Source organism: Rhipicephalus sanguineus, chromosome 1 (genome assembly GCF_013339695.2).
Source record: "Rhipicephalus sanguineus isolate Rsan-2018 chromosome 1, BIME_Rsan_1.4, whole genome shotgun sequence".
Classification (NCBI taxonomy): Eukaryota; Metazoa; Arthropoda; class Arachnida; order Ixodida; family Ixodidae; genus Rhipicephalus; species Rhipicephalus sanguineus.
The window spans coordinates 195,992,972-196,010,896 of NC_051176.1; the positions used below are offsets into that span (position 1 = coordinate 195,992,972).

General features: G+C 50.4%; 1 protein-coding gene across 1 annotated transcript in view; it reads right to left on the reverse strand.

Annotated features, from left to right (window-relative positions):
• LOC119404996 (probable G-protein coupled receptor CG31760) overlaps positions 1-17,925 on the reverse strand; it is a 166,890-nt gene that overhangs the window by 81,872 nt on the left and 67,093 nt on the right. The window contains exon 2 of the mRNA XM_037671748.2: positions 17,194-17,292. The gene's annotated coding sequence lies outside the window, so the exon portion shown is untranslated. The remainder of the gene's footprint in view (positions 1-17,193; positions 17,293-17,925) is intronic.

Genomic DNA, 17,925 nt, shown 5'->3' on the forward strand with positions numbered 1-17,925 from the left:
CTGATAAAGTTTAGTTGAAAGTTAGCGCTTGTGTGCGTCCTTTGTGTTGCTTCCGCGCTATTACGATTCTGATCATGGAGCACCAACTAGCCCGATCTGCCACCCTTCTAAAAAACAAGCCTGACGTACGGCTTCCAGTACCAAACCTTTAGTACTACGTGTCAACTGTTTCGACCAAGTAGAAATAAAACTTTCCGAGACTAAGGTTTGCCCTCAACATGTAAGAACCTCACGGCGCCAAGCCTTCTGGCAATATTCTCGAATCTGTAAACTGCACTTTATTCGTTTTAGGTATTGTATAACTTTTCCTTAGTATTTCTATCACAATTTTTTGAACCATCCAAGCGTGCATAGAACCTCTGCCTGCAAATGGTCTGTCACCGAGTTTTTAGGACAACCTACTTGATAAAATGTATGGCGCTTTAAAGGGACACTAAAGAGAAACAATGGATCGATGTAGATCCATAAATCGGGCTCTGAGAACTCTAATGTCGTTAATTTCGCCGTTATAGGTTTATTAATAGAGGAGAAAATCAAGTTCAAAGTCTCATTTTTAAATTTCGCGCCGAAATCTTCCCACGTGACGTCACGGATTTCAAAGTGTACTTATCGTATTTTGGCGCCATTGGCTCAACAAAATTACCCCAAACTTGGTGCGTTAAGTCCGTGGCCCCCTCAGAGGACAATGTACTTCATTTCTACCGATTAGGAACTACGTAGCTCCTAGTATAGGCGCCACCAAAACATGTGACGTCACGGCGAATGGTGCGGCAACCTCAAGGTGGCGTCGACACCCACATTTTGTTTTTGCACGTTTTCCCGCTTACTAGGCGTCTTCTCGCAGCAAGCGCAGTGTTTTTGGTATCGTGAAAGAATGCTTCGCTAATATGAGAAAAATCGTTTTGCTCTTTAGCGTCCCTTTAACGCCAGCCAGTAAGAATAACGCTATTGCGAATATAAACCTGCGTGAACTCGACGCCGCAATTTATTTATTTATTTATTAAAATACGATTCAGGGTCCGAAGGCACAACAGAAGGGGGCGGGGAAAGAGCGTAAGACGTGCGTTAGCAAAAACAAGCAAAAACAAAATGTTGCAAGGCATTTTGTAAAGCGACCTTGAACCCTTAGCAATCCGTTATGCTTGAAATTAAGGCGGGAAGGTGGTTCCAGGCGATCCTTGTACTAGGAACAAAAGAGTCACTACACAATTTTGTGCGACAATGATATGATCCATCCTTCGCGATGTGTAACGAGGAGGATGAAACAGGACGTCCTTCAAATCATTGTTGTAATTAAGGCGAGGTGACTTTCGGCGCAAGGAAAGGTCAGGCAAGTTTAGGACGCTCCTCATAGACGGGACACTGGAATGGCGTGAATAAATGAATAAGATTAAACGTGCTGCACGATTCTGAATGGCTTCGAGAGTTTGAATGAGAGTGGTATGAGTAGGATTCCATATGACGCATGCGTACTCTAATTAAGAACCCACCAAGGTTTTGTAAAGTGTTAACTTCAGGGGACAACGGGACAGTGGAAAAATTTCGACGCAGATAACCTATCATTAGGTTCGCGTTACTATAGTCGCCTATTCGACATGCATACCGCACAAAATATTAAAAGAGATGTGAACACCAATGCAATTATAATGGAATGTTATTGAAGGAATAAGTACGCGGACAGTGAGTGTGACGAGAAACTCGCATGCTTTTACGTTTAGTTGTATAAAGTGACATGAGCCATTTGTCGCACCATTCAAATATTATATCTAGATCTAGGTCGCGTCGATGGTTAAGACAACTTGTGTGTTTAGTAATTTTTAGGTAAAGTACACAGCCATCTGCAAATGATGACTGTGTGCACGAATAAGAGAGGCGAGTAAGAAAATGAATAACATAAATTAAAAAAAGCAATGGACCTAAATCTCACCCTTGCGGGACATAGTATGTTACAGCAGAGTTAGGTGAACAAAAATCGTTGGCTTTCACATACTGGCTACGGTCAGAAAGAACTCCATTAATCCATGCAAGTACGCTGGGGTCTATGTTGAGTTGATTATGTTAAAGATAAGTAGATCGTGTGAGACGGAGTCAAATTCCTTAGCAAAATACAAATGTATGCGGTCAGTATCAAGTTCAAGATCGGAGTTAATGAACAAGTCGTCACTAAAACATAGCGATCGCGCTTAGCACGAAACTACTTTATTAAGAAGGAATTTGACTCAAGAAACTCAAGAAGGTGTGAATATATTATATATTCTTAGATTTTTACTAGAATGGGAGTTAATGATATCGAAATGCAGTTATTATGAGAAAACTATAGAAGAGGATGGTAGTTTTTCCCGAAACGCAATGCCTTGACAGCGACAGCAGTGTATTAGACAACTACACGAGTGTTTGTATATTGCAGTTGACATTCGCTTACTAATTCATTAACAAGCACTGTGTCATGCGCGCAGACGAACATATCTCACTGGATAATCACGAACACGCTCGATGCCATAACACTGGCGTGAAGAAAAGCACAAGCAGAAATGAACAAAAACTTCGCACTCAATTTCGCTTCAACCGCATGGGCTGGAAATAATGCGACTTCCAACACTAAGCACGCGGGAAGATTGCACACAAGAAGCCAACAATCATCTTCGAGGAGACGAGCGCTCAATTAACCCAGTCACCTCCTACCCCCGCGCCGGCTCTTACTGGGTACGTTGAAAAACTGCACGCATAAAACCACCATCCTCCTCGCCTCACACTCGCGCGCTTCCGCTCACACCCTCACAGACCGTCTAACGTATACCTCAATAGGATTTACAGCGTAAAACTTTTTACGGGACATCACGGCGACGGCACAAACTCACCTGTAGCGTCCCTGTTTGACTCTACAATAACGCTCGACTGTGCTGACCTGAAGGTCGCGGGATCGAATCCCGGCCGCGGCGGCCGCCTTTTCGTTGGATGCGAAAACGCTAGAGACCCGTGTACTTCGATTTATGTGCACGTTAAAGAACCCCAGGTGGTTGAATATTCCGGCAGCCTCCACTACGGCGTCCCTAATAATCATATAGTGGTTTTGGGACGTAAAACCCCAGCAATTAATTATAATGCTCGACTGGCACATCTGGCACAGGTGCTTGCCAGAAAGCGTCTGAGTACTATATACTTGTGACATTATCATATCGACCCATAAAAGCTTTCGTTTTGCACAGATAGATAGCGAACTAACTGTTAATCAATGTTAGTGTTTTATTGTACACTGCACTTGACCAGTCTTTATAACTGCCCACTAAGGCATGTACTTATAGAGGGATATTTCACCCGCCATAGTTATGCAGACGATGCATCTCTAGCCTTTTTAATTTCCTGTGGCGGCGACCGCATCCCTACAAGGGTAAAATTCAAATGAATTAACAATGCGCCCTCCTTGGTCGATAGCCAAAAGAGTCGCTATATTTATTTACCGCGCACTACTGTTTTTACGTTTATTTCTTGCGTTGGATGTTCGATCCACTCAAGAGCTAAGGAGTAGCCGAAGCCTTATTTGTGCGCCATCTCATTTTACATCGTAACAATTAAAAACGACATTGTGCTCATGAAACGCGAATGCGTGTGACCAAAAATGCCCTTAGGTGACTCAATAGTTTCCAGAAGCGTGGTGAGCTGGGCTCCATGGTTGGTAATGGTCCATTGCGGAACAGCGTAAAAAAGGACAAAACACCAAAACACAACCTTGAGACTGGCTGACTTCGCGCAAGATTTCCTGTCAAAGGTCTGCAAAGAGGTGCTGCAGCCGATTGTGCCACGGATGAGGAGGAACCGCGCAAGAAATCTGCCATCCTTCCATATGTACATGGTTTCACCCACCGCCTTTTTTAAAAAGGGTGCTTCTCGTTATGGTGTCCAAGTGGCAGTGTCGGCGGTAACGAGTTACAAGTAACGGCGTTACCGGTAACGCGTTACCTTTTTTTGGTAATTTAGTAACGTACTCATTGCCTTTTCGTAACTGTAACGGGTAACGTACTTACGTTAACATTTTTCGGTAACGCGAGGTGTCACGTTACACGTTACTTTTATTCCAATTGTCCCGGGCGTCTTACGCAGAACTCCTACGTCTCATATGCGCCACATTCCCAAAGCTATCCTCTTGTCGCAGCGGCTATCGGCCTGCCAGGCGTTGACAAGAGGAGTATCATCTAATGCGTCCGTGAACCACCTACCTATTTACCGTAGGTGCGGACGTATGCAATAAGAGGAGGGGAAAGCTGTCAGAAGACAGCTTTGAAATAGAGCTGTTGCTTAAATTTTGCAAGTTGTAGTCGTCAGCAATTTGTCCCTGTGCAGTGATAAAGGAGCAAGGCATTCGCCAGTGGGACGCTCTCTTGGTGCGAAGCGCTGTTCGAGAGCTGTTGGCGCCGAGCCTACTGAACTGCCTTTCCGCTGTGCCGGCTTTCTGCCTGCTACTCGACGTCGTCCAATAAACCCCCTTCCAAAGTGCTGGAGGGGCGGGGTATGCACAACTTTGTGCGAAAATATACATTCGCTCATGTTCATTGTGTCAGCAACGGAAGACATTTCCGCATTCATCCGGTCTATTGCAGCTTTTGCCATGTCCTGCACGCCCATTTGACCGTGTTGGGATTGACTTATACGGCCCACTCCCCTGCTCTGTTGCTGGTAATCGATGGGCGGTTGTCGCTGCAGACCATCTCACAAGATACGCAAGAACGGCAGCGCTATAGACTATGTTACGTAAGGCATATGGGCGCCGCCATCATAGGCTGTTAAACGAATGTTTTCTTATTTTTGTATCCCGTCACGGGAACTGATAAAGCCAGGAAACGCCGAATGCACCAACCCAACAGTTTTCATGTGTATACGCCCACCGTAGCAATGTCCGCTTAGCTGTTCAAGATAAAACACGGCAAGGTTAACAGCCCAGCATGGCGGCACCGAAATCCGTCCGTAAAATACTCTACACCTTCGGCTGCTGCTCTTCACGTTGCCACCTTCATCTTGCATCGGTTCGTTCTCCGCCATGGTGCACCACGCGTGAACTACTGAGCGACAGAAGTCGCGTGTTCGTGTCCGAAGTTCTGCAACAGCTCCTTCATTCATGTCGTACGGCACACCGAACATCTACAGCCTACCACGCTCAGACGAACGGCCTAACGGAACGTTTCAACCGAACGCTGGGAGCCATGCTTGCGATGTACATTGACTCTGACCACTCCAATTGGGATGTTCTCCCCTTCGGGACGTACGCATTTAATACTGCGACACAATCTACCACAGGCTTTTGCCCATTCCTTCTTTTATATGGCCGCGAACCATGCAGCACACTCGACAATTTTGCCATATAATCCAGACGCTTCCAAATTCAGCCCAGTTTCTGAAATGGTGCAGTATTTTCTGAAGAGTACGGTCAGCTCACGCGCTCATTCACCGCGGATAATCAAGCCCTCCAAAAAGATCGCCATGACCGCGATCAGGTCGACGACACTTTCCCCGTCGGCTTCCTGGTGTGGCTCCGGCTGCCTTTACACTCTCGTGGCCTGACTCCCAAGTTTGCACCGAATACCGACCCTTGCCGCGTCATCAAGTGCCCTTCTCCCGTCACCTATATGATCAAGTCCGTGGATGGTCAAGCCATCCACGGACAAGCGCCGTCTTGGTCGTGAGGCTGTCCACGTCAGCCCTGTTATGACCCTCCTATTCTCTCGTCACCTTGAATCGCCAGGATGGCTCCCCTTCAGGGTGGCCGAGGTATTGTGGTGAAGGAGCAAGACATTCGCCAGTGGGTGGGAAGCGCGAGCGCTGTTCGCGAGCTGTTGGCGCCGATCCTGCTGAACTGCTTTTTCGCTCCGATAAACCCCCTTCCACCTGCAATACTAGAGCGCGGTTTATCAGTTCTGTTTTCAAAATAAAGTATGCTTCTATCTGCTTCTAATTGCGGGTATACGTTTCTGGTTGTCGAATTCCTGAGCGAGCGAGGCTGACTTTGAACGCCTTGGCTTAAAACACTCGCAATTTTCGCGGCAATTATGTCGGTTTAAGGGTCAATAAGGCTGCAAATATTTTTTTTTTCCTGGGCTGTGGAACTTAAGGATTTTTAAGGCGAGAAAATTGACCATCGGCGTCGGCTTCCGGCGGCGTTGGGGAAACACGAGTGATGCAAAAAAAATCATCTACGTGATGACGTCACCATATGACGTCATCACATATGCCGTCAAAGGGGGCCGATCACGGAGGCAGTGCAAAACCAGGTGAGGTGCCTCCGATCCTAGAGGCGGCGGAAAACCACGTTAAGTGCAGAAAGCATTCGGAGGGTGGCGGAGGAGGATGAATACATCAACTGAGAAGAAAAAAAAAGATGACTTTCGCCTTCGAGTCGTCTTAGGTGAATGCATAGGGGACCCCGCGAGTTTTTCATTCCTACAAGACCTGCGCGTATGTTGTGTACGCTAAGTAGAAGCACGCCTTCAGAATTACTGTATATTTGTTGAGAGATCAGACATGTTTTCTTTCTGGGGAGCGTTGATGATTAAATCTTATTTTCTCCTTAATGTGTCTTTGAGGAATGGCATTACCACGCGCCACAAAGTTATAAGCCATCACATGCAAATCTACAGTAAACATTACTCCACTATGGTGTTTCTAAAGTCCTGCACACTTGTGTAGAGTTTTCTAGTTATATCAGTAATTAACCTAAAATCATTGTTCTAGTTAGGGGCTTTATGTGAAATATAAAGTGAGGTTCATTAAATTGTTATTCTGGTTCCTGCAGCAAGGGCGCACTGATTAAAATTTCTGATCATGGTGTAACGGCAGAAGTAACGTGCGTTACTTTTTTTTGGTAACGGTAACCGTAACGCGTTACCTTTTTTGTAGATATAATGTAGGGTGGTAACGCGTTCTTTTTTGTCAGCGTAAGGAGTAACGTATTTAGTTACTTTTTTTTTTTCGGTAACGCAAACAACACTGCAAAGTGGTAATTTTCGCCAGGAAAAAGTTAGCCCCTTTATGATTGAAGGTAGACCGGCGTGTGCTTAGTAAGCAACTTGTCCCGGAAGGCAAGTACAATGTTAGGCATGTGCATAATTATGTACCTTGTATCTCAAATGTTGCATACTCGATCCCCCTTTCATGTAATCGCGTATATGTAGGGAGGACAGGACGCTGTCTGAATGTTCAACTCAGAGAACATTGCAACTTTTTGAAAGGGTACGCAAGCCTAAATCTATCGGCGTACTGCAAAAAGTCTGCGTGCTCACCACTCCTTGGCGATACTTCGATTTTGTTTAGACACAGAAATCAAAGTGACCGTGAGCACGTTGAGGCTGCGCACATCCACAAGCAGTCGCAGTTGTGCGTCAGTGTATACCCTCCGTAACATTGCATGAAAATGAAATATGTTATCTTCAACTTCATTGACAGGTGTGAAACGCGATGTGTGTCGTAGGTTCTTGCGCTTTCGGGTGCCCCTTGCCCTCCTTCCCCCCTCTCTCTCTCCCTTGCACCTCTTGCGCAGGCTCGGTATGTTTTCTTGACCTTTTCCTTCATATTTGGCTTGTTCTTAGGAATAAAGCTTCACTTGATAGTCAGTGCTTGTTCGTGTCTATTTCTGATCTCTGGTGTTTTGTCCTTTTTTGCGCTGTTCCGCAATGGACTCTAATAGCTCCTGCGTAGCTTCCGTACGTTGAACTGTATCCATGTATGACTAAACCAATCACGTTTAGTACACGCACTATAATATTCGTGCGCCTAATTAATTTCCGAACTAACCATATCATCTGGTGAGACATACTATAGCAGCATATGGCCAGACAAACACGACCATTCTGTCAATGTGGAAGCTAGCGACTGCATTGTTTCGAAGCCCCGGCTAATACGTTTGGGCACTGTAGCAAAATGCAGCGTTGATAAGTTGTTAACTGAAACAGCATCAATGCATTCATTTTGCGATCTATATAAAGGCGTATTTCTATGAAATGCTGCAATAGTGGCATGTGCTCTAAAGTTCATAATTACAAGGTTATTCTGTGAAATTTCGTAATTACCTATGATCACTCCCTCAGTTTCCAGCAAATAGGGTGCGCCTCTTCAAATAATCAAGAGCATGTGACACCACTGCTATGTCTACCACAAAAATTCTTAACGAGTGTTCTTGTACGTATGGTATTCTTTCCATTGGTTCGTTGTGTGCAGCTGTCTGAAAATTAGATTGTCGCGTCCTTTGGGTGTCTTAAGGGTGGTTCTTCACTGTTTTGTAAAGCATTATTGCCGTTTCCCAAAGATTGCCCAGCACCACTGAAAGCTCCTGCCTTTACTGCACACGCACACACACACGCATATATATATATATATATATATATATATATATATATATATATATATATATATATATATATTATAAAGGCCTTTATTGACGGCACTATCGATAAAGCACAACGGCGACAGTCAAGACAGAGCGCGGACTCTGAGCGCGAGGAGTGTGCTGTCAGAGAAGAGCGGAAGAGGACGACCCACTAGTAAGCACTCGAGAGGGCGACCCATTACAGGCTTCCAACGCTTCGCTACAATTACCCCGGGTACGAAAAGGGAGCCGCCTGGCGACCTAACTGCTTGTCACTATGAGCGGGTCATGGTAGGGCTTCAGGCGCTCCACGTTGACAATGTCGCGCCCTCGACGGCGCATGTCCGAAGATGGTTCAATGGGTTCGATCAGGTAGTTGACCGGAGACGTGCGTTCGACGGCACGGTAGGGGCCGTCGTATTTCGGCAGTAATTTTGAAGAGAGGCCAGTTGCAGTGGTAGGGACCGAGAGCCATACGAGCGCTCCAGGGAGGAACGTGGGCGCAGAAGTGGTGGTGTCACCGCGAATGCTCTTCTACCGCTCTTGGTCATGCGTAATAAATGTCTTGGCAAGCTTTCGACACTCCTCAGCAAGTCTTGCTGTGGCAGAAATAGGCGCACACTCAGACGGATCCGGCTTGTATGGAAGGATTGTGTCGATTGTGTGCGACGGGTGCCTGCCGTACAATAAGAAAAAGGCGAGAAACCAGTAGTGCTCTGAGGGGCGGTATTATAGGCAGGGGCGTAGGCAGAAATTTTTTTCGGGGGGGGGGGGGGGGGCACCTATTTGATCTGTAGTGGGGACGAGCAGGCAGATGTGGTCGAGTGTCATTTTCTGCTCTGTATGCTATGGCAAAAAAAAATTTCGGGGGGGGGGGGGGGGGGGCACGGGCCCGGTGTGCCCTAACGTGGCTACGCCCCTGATTATAGGTGTAGGTGACGAAAGGCAGAATGGCATATCAGTTTGTGTGATCGGCGGCGACGTACATACATCGAGAGCATGTCGCCGAGCGTGCGGTTAAAGCGTTCGGTGAGGCCATTCGTCTGCCGGTGGTAAGCAGTAGTTTTCCGGTGAACAACGTTGCGCTCTTTCAGAATGGCTTCGACGACTTCGGACAAGAAGACACGACCTCGATCGCTGAGCAGCTCCTGGGGTGGACCGTGGCGCAGCATGAATCGGTGCAGCTGGAAGGAGGCAACATAGCGCGCTGTAGCCGCTGGGAGGGCGGAAGTTTCGGCGTATGGCGTAAGGTGGTCAACAGCGACGATGTCCCAGCGGTTACCAGCCGACGTTAGAGGAAGTGGTCCATACAAATCGATGCGAACGCGCCCAAACGGCCGGTCAGGGCAAGGTAGAGGTTGCAGACCTGCCGGCGACAGGTGCGTTGAAGTTTTGCGGCGCTGACAATCGATGCAAGAGCGAACGAACTTCTGCACGTAGCCGTACATCCCTCGCCAAAAGTACCGTTGGCGAATGGGGTGGTAGGTTTTCGATACCCCAGAATGTGCACACTGCGGATCAGAGTGGAACGACTGGCATATGTCAGAACGCAGACTGCGGGATATAACGAGTAGCCACTGGCGGCCGTCGCCGTAATTGCGTCGGTGGAGGAGGTCGTCGCGAACGGCGAAGTGGTGGGCTTGACGACGCAACGCGCGAGTTGATGGTGTTGCCGATGGATCAGTCAGCAAGGCTATCAGTGAGGCAATCCAGTGATCCTTGCGCTGTTCAGTAGCGATGGTGTGAATGTCGATAGAAGAAACGGCATTGTGAGACACTGAGCTGGTAGTATTGTCGTCAGGCAAGGGGGAGCGCGAGAGCGCGTCCGTTGCGGTACAGCACGCGGATATTGTAGTCCTGTAGGCGAAGTGCCCAGCGGGCGAGGCGGCCTGAGGGATCCTTCAATGACGACAACCAGCATAGTGCGTGATGGTCGGTGATGACATCAAATGGGCGACCATACAAATAAGGTCGGAATTTCTTAAGGGCCTAAATGATCGCCAGGCATTCCTTTTCGGTGACGGTGTAATTGGTCTCGGCTTTAGTAAGCGTACGACTTGCATATGCCACGACATATGCAGGGAACCCTGGTTTGCGCTGCGCAAGGACAGCGCCAAGGCCAACACCGCTAGCGTCTGTGTGTACCTCTGTAGGGGCCGTAGGGTCGTAGTGGCGTAGTATGGGAGGCGACGTCAACAAACGACGGAGCTTTGCGAAAGCGTCGTCGCACTCTGACGACCACGAATGGAGGGGCCCGTTACTTCAGAGGAGCTTCGTCAGTGGCGATATGATAGTCCCGAAATTTCGAATGAAGCGCCGAAAGTAGGAACACAGTCCTATGAAACTGCGCAGTTCTTTGACGGACGTAGGTTTGGGGAACTCGGTCACGGCCCGAAGCTTGGCTGGATCGGGGATAATTCCGTCCTTGGACACAACGTAGCCGAGGATTGACCGCTGCCGTGCTGCAAATCGACCCTTCTTTAGATTCAGTTGCAGACCGGCGCCGCTCAAACGCGTCAAAACATGCCGTAGGCGTTGAAGATGCGTGGAGAAGTCAGGAGCAAACACGACGACATCGTCGAGGTAGCACAAGCACATGTGCCATTTCAGGTTGCGCAGAACGGTATCCATCATGCGCTCAAAGGTGGCGGGCGCATTACACAGCCCAAACGGCATGACGTTGAATTCGTACAGGCCGTCGGGCGTGACAAAGGCGGTCTTCGGTCGAGCGTCATCAGCCATAGGTACTTGCCAGTACCCTGAGCGCAAATCGAGAGATGAAAAGAATTCGGCTCCTTGCAGGCTGTCAATCGCGTCGTCTATTCGCAGCAGTGTATACACGTCCTTACGAGTGATCTTGTTGAGTCGTCTGTAGTCCACACAGAACCGCACAGAACCGTCCTTCTTCGCAACAAGAACGACAGGAGACGCCCAGGGGCTGTTAGAGGGTCGAATGACATCGCGTCGAAGCATGTCGTCGACTTGCTCGGTGATTACACGGCGTTCTGTGGGAGATACGCGATATGGACGTTGCCGCAGTGGCAGGTGGTCGCCAGTGTCGATGCCATGCGTAACGGCCGACGTGCGGCCGAGAGAAGTTTGGGCGACATCGAAAGAAGGGCGAAATTCTTCCAACAGGTCCAGAAGCTGGGAACGCTGCACCTGCGTAAGGTTGTCAGCTATGGAGGAACCAAATACGTCAGCGGGTGATGAAGCAGACGTCGAAACAGCACTGAACTGCGGCCGTGCGTGTCATCGGGTTCGTCCAAAACTTGTGCGTCTTCGAGAGGTTCCACGCTGCCGAGACATTCCCCTGGCACCAACGTAACACTGTACGGGGAGGGGTTGATTACAAAAATAGGGGTGCTGCCCTGAGTGACTTGCACGGTCGCGAAAGGCACCAGCAAACCTTTCCTCGTGCAAACACGGTCATATGGCGAGAGGAGTGCAACGGTGTCGGAGAGACTAGAGCAGTGGACTGACAGCGCCGTTGACGAGTTAGCAGGCACTTTGATGTCGTCTTGGACGAGTACCTTGCTCGCAGCCGATGGACTGTCTGCCGGCGTCAAATTAGAGAATGGTGAGAGCTCTATTTCGGCGGGTGCGCAATGAATTACGGCGTCGTGGCGGGAGAGAAAATTCCATCCGAGGATGACGTCGTGAGTGCATGTATGCAGGAATTAGACGGCATACATAGCGTCCTTAATCATGACGCGGGCTGAGCACACCGCTGTCGGGTGAATACTTTGGGCGCCGGCTGTAAGGAGGGAGAGCCCGGAAAGAGGCGTCGTCACTTTTCGCAGTACTCGGCTAAGCTTTGCGTCCATAACGGATACGGCGGCTCCAGTGTCGATAAGGGCAGATGCACGAACACCGTCCACAAACACGTCTATCACGTTCGATGGGCTTCGCTGAGGGCTTTCGCAGTTCGATAGCGTCGCAGCCCTTGCCTCGTGGACTGCGACGACTAGTTTTCCTGTCACGTGGGACCAGACGTGGCCGCATCGGGGACAGTGAGCGGCGTCGTGGTGACGGTGAACGGCGGGTAGAGGGAGCTGGGCGAGACGGCGGCAACATAGGCGGCGGTGAATCGTAATACGGGCGGCTTGACTGGCTTGGGATGGTTGAGGCGACTGGATGCGACTGCACGCGATTGCAATAGCGGGCGACGTGACCGGCACAACCGCACGCAAAGCAGATGGGGCGGTTGTCGGAAGTGCGCCATCGGTTCGCCGGGGTAGGTCCCATCCATGGCTCAAGACGCGGCGGACGGGGCGGCGGCTGATAGGACTGCATGGTGGGTTGCAGTCGTGGCCTAGGAATGAAGTCGGCGTACGCAGTCGGCACACTCGCCTCGAAGGCTTGTGGCCTGGCGACGACTTCGGCGTAAGCATGTGGGGCAGACACAGGGATTGCTTGGGGTGGCCTGGCTACAATTTGCGCGTAACTGAGCGGCGCAGGCGCCTGAGGTGGCTGGTGGTATTCCGGCATGACCTCCGCGATTTCTTGTTGAATAGCCCGGCGTAAAGGAGGCAGCAGTGTGGTCGACGGCTGTTCAACATGCTGCGACTGAGGGAAGGCCAGGAGAGAAAACTGGCGGGCAATTTCCTCGCGCACAAATGACGATCTCGGCGAGCAAGGCCGAGTGATCAGAAATGGCCGACAGGCCAGCGAGATCGGCGTCGCGTGATGGAGCTCGACGGGTCAGCAACCGCTGCCGGCGCAGCTCCTCGTAGCTTTGGCACAGCGTGATCACCTCTGTCACAGTACGAGAGTTCTTGGCAAGCAGCATGGTGAAGGCATCGTCGTCGATGCCTTTCATAACGTTGCGGATCTTGTCAGACTCAGACATGGTTTCGTCGGCCTTCTTGCACAAGTCGAGGACGTCTTCGATGTAGCTCGTAAAAGACTCACCGGTCTGCTGAGCGCGTTCACGTAAACGATGTTCGGCGTGCAGTTTACGAACGGCGGGGCGGCCAAACACGATGATGATGGCGGTCTTGAAATCATACCACGTAAGGAAATCGGTTGCGTGGTTATTGTACCAGAGGCTTGCCACACCCGCGAGGTAGAAAACCAGGTTGCTCAGTTTTCCTGCCTCGTCCCATTTGTTAGGTACGCTCACGCGCTCGTATATCGCGAGCCAGTCCTCCACGTCAGTGCCATCCGCGCCGGTGAAGACAGGAGGGTCACGGATGCGGGAGACACCGGGGCATGGTGTCGGCACAGGGGGAAGCGTTTGCTGGGCGGCGTCTTGAGGCATGGTAGAGGGCACGGTACGGGATCGAAGCGCCAGGGGTATCGAACGGAGACCGAAGCTGGTTGGACGGCGCAGCAATCTCCACCAAATTATAAAGGCCTTTATTGACGGCACTAGTCGACGAAGCCCAACGGCGACAGTCAAGAAGACAGAGCGCGGACTCTGAGCGCGAGGAGCGTGCTGTCAGAGAAGAGCGGAAGAGGACGACCCATTACAGGCTTCCAACGCTTCGCTACAATATATATATATATATATATATATATATATATATATATATATATATATATATATATATATATATATATATATATATATATATATATATATATATAAATATATATAATATATATATATATATATATATATATATATATTATATATATATATATATATTGTAAAGGAAAGACACAGAGAAATAGACACAACGCCTGTTGACTAGGCCGGCTGTTCTATTCTGCCTGGTCTTTCTCTCCCTCGCGCTGATCAACCACGAGGGCCCAAGCTACGCTTCCGCTCATGGTTCTCACACTCGGCCATGACTGCGAATGAACGAAGCCGCCGACAGTGTCTCTGGTGGCTGACGTTGACTGTGTCGCCGTGGTCGATCGATACAACGCCGCTGGGCTTGCCTTTGTGCTTTGCCGATGACGTCTGGCGGTCGGCATTGACTGTGCCGCGGTGGTCGGTTTTGCTTACGCCACGACTTGTCTTGCAGAGCTGCCGAACATTCTGGGGGGCGATGCTGGCTGTGTCGGGGAGGTCGCAGAAGGCCTCGGTCGCGCTGTGGCCTAACGTGGTGAGCGGCGGAAGACGACGCGAGCAGTTGGCACTTCTTTCGCAACCTCTGTACAAGCTTCCGCACTGCCACGTCATCAATTCTCACTACTTTAGTGCCCCACATGTGGATACTGTGCGTGCCACAGAACTTCGTGTTATTTGGTCTAAGAGAGCGACACTTGGATCGAAGTGGCATGTCATTGATGTCTGTTGGCGTTTTGGTCTCTCCGTCCTCCATCAGAGAGACATCCTTGAACGGGATGGGAACGTCCATGCAAGCGCTTTCCGGTGCGCGTCTGCGATATGCTAGAATCGCCGACTGCGGAGTCATTGATGTGACAGCATCGCTGCGGAATTCATCAGTCACGCCATCGACGCACTTAGGCTGTACTGGCCGGTCTCTTGTACCAGCAGCTTGGATCTTACTCAGGGCAAGGTGACCATATGCGCACTCGGCCAATGACTGCAATGAACTTCGCGTACTGAGCTCCGGTGGGTCTGAGAGCACATTAATATCTATTGCTGGCATGGGCTCGTCCAGCTTGGGAACGGTTAGCGTGTTGGAAAACGGAGGAGCCGGCTTGTCCACGTGCCAAGGTGAAGATAAGCCTAGCGCTCGCGTGATCGACTTCTGTGGTTTGGAGGCAGGCTTGGTCACGAGAAAGGAAGGTCGTGAGGTGGGTCGCGACAATGAGTTTGAGTTCTCGACCACCAAGTGCAGCTGGCGGCCTGTGTCGGTGTCTGACGCGGAGCGTTCCGCGAAGCTTCCTGTGAAGGAGCTGCAGGACACAGCTGTACCATCGGGCCGGGGTTCAGGAGCGGAGAAGTTGGTGCAGGGCACAGCTACACCATCGTGATGAAGCTCTTGATCTCGGTCACCGATGGAGGGCAGGGTAGTAGGGGCCCGAGATGCACCGTCGAGGTTGTGCGTCTCACAGCTGCCATGAGTGGTACACAGTGAGTCGGTAGGGGAGGGGCTGCAAGTATGTGAAAGCGGGCGAAATACGTAAGTCAACCTGGCACACCATTCAGTCCAGGATTGTTGTTTGACGTCTTCGTAGCCATGCCATGCCTTGGCAGCATCGCGAAGGCGGTCGATGGCCACCAGCCATTTCCGATGATCCGGCCAGGCATGGCGGGCGGCGAGGTCGTTTACTGCTTTGATCCACAGAACGGCATTATCCTGGAATCCTCGGAACTCCGGTAGTTCCGATGCAACCGCTGATGGTAATGTGGACTGCAAGGATCTGGAGGCTCTCGCGGCGAAACGGTCTAGTTCCTGGGCAAGCAAGGATGTCGCCCGCATGACGTCCGTGGGAAGGTTGAGCGAGGAGCCAGGGTCGATGGCCGTGGAGAATGCGGGGCCCCCGGTACTCACGGCGGCGGTTGAGAACCCGCAGTTAGAAGGCGCCAAGCTGTGAAGCTGTTCGGACAAGCGCGTGGCTGCGCGGATGATCCTCGTAGCATCGTCGGGTGAGCCGCCTGGAGAACTATTGGCTGCGGCCGCGGAATATGTTTTCGTCGCAGCAATCAACGTGGCGATGTCCTCAATCAGGGAAGCGTGGTCAACACGATGAATGAAATCACCGGTAGAAGACCGTCGAGTCGCCGAGGAGGCCTGGACGTCTTCCCCGGACGGTGCTTGTAGCGCCGGCAGGTAAGCGGGTGTCGAGGAGGCTTGGACGCCGTCCCCGTCGAACTGTGCTTCCTGCGGCGGCAGGCTTGCGGTTTCCATGCCCTAGGAAGCGTGGACGGCGTTCTTTGACTGGCGGCTCCGCAAAGCTGAGGACGGACGAGCACAGGCGTTTTCTGCCTTAAGGCTCCGTGTTCGACGACTGCGCCATTGTAAAGGAAAGACACAGAGAAATAGACACAACGCCTGTTGACTAGGCCGGCTGTTCTATTCTGCCTCGTCTTTCTCTTCCTCGTGCTGATCAACCACGAGGGCCCAAGCTACGCTTCCGCTCATGGTCCTCACAATATATATATATATATATATATAATGCATGACGTTATGGCTTTGGGCCGTGGTGCATACAGATACGACAGAAAGGATATGCGTGATCGCATATTCTTTGGCGTAGGTCATGCGGCGGACGTTCATGTATACGTCTCCCTCTTACGACATACCCTCCGTCTGATTTCACAACCCTCTCCTTTAATCCATCGCACACGATGATCAGTATTTTGACGTCTCGTCGCCGACGCTGTCGCGCAGCTAAGCTCGAGGGCGCGGCTTCGATTCCCGGCCGCGACGGCCGCACTTCGATGGGGGCGAAGTATAAAGGACGCCCGTTTGCTTAGATTTAGGAGCACGTTAAGGAACCCAGGTGGTCAGCATTAAACCGTGGTCCCACACTACGGCGTTCCTCATAATTATATCGTGGTTTTGGCACGTTAAACCACGACAATTGTTATCGTTGCCCACGCTGCCGTAAGCTGTATACCGCGTTAGCGTTCATTTGAGATGACAAAAAAAATAGGGCAGCCCCGCACTAGTGGTGCCAAGCCTGAAGGAACAGCGGAACGAACTACATGACAGAACGGAACGGAACTACATGACGTATGTATCGGGATCTTTTTTTTTTTTTCCCTGAAGCAGCATCAAGCACTGGCGTGGTTCTGTGGTAGAACACCTGCCTGACACGCAGACGGCCTGGTTTCGATTCCCTCTCCAAACCAAGATTTTTTTTATACTATGCTAGGAGCTGCTTGAGTTTTCTGCTGACGCGAACCAGCCTAACAAAAAGTTGAACAGCTCCGGTGTAAAACTGGGGCGGTAGACTTTGTTTGTAAGCGCACCCACCTTGGGAGCCCCACAGCGATCGTCGATGCAGTATTCAGCGAAGCTCGTAGGACGGCTTCTTGCGTGACGTGGCGGGGTTGCACACGGCATGGGCGGCATCTGCAAAGCAGCAAGCCGGAAACGGTGAAAAATACGGCACTCGCCTCTTAGCGCAGAAAAAAAATAGAAAAAATAAACACGACGCTAAAGATTTTTCCGTCCACGGGTGCTCGACACTCTGGCTTCACCCTTCTGCGCGCCCCACGACAAAAACAGCGAACAGGAACAGCACTTCACATATGGAGCGCAGGCTGGAGCGAGTCGTATATAGTGCCCAGCGAGTTAGGATGGCGTATTTCTACAGCACGAGGATCTGATCAAGGGACACTAATTGAGGCTAGTCGCATTCAGGCGCACACTGGTCGTGCAGTGACCGCGACTGTAAGGCTGCCACGTCTGGCCCCTATGTTCATATGACCAATTGAGAACGCGCTCCTTTTAATCATGTCGTGGCTGAGATGATCATCCCCAATTATTCTGCAAACTTTGATGCGGCTTCGCTGCATTGAGCCGTCAGACCAATACGCGTAAAATAAAAAAAAGTAGTGCTTAGTATAAGAAAAAAAATACCCAGACTGTTTTCGTTTAGTAGCACTGGGATACAAATAGCAACAGGATGGCGAGTCGGATTTAGTTAGTTGAGGTTCATATTTGAACAGATTTTGAAGCACACTGGTAAACAGAAGAGAAGAT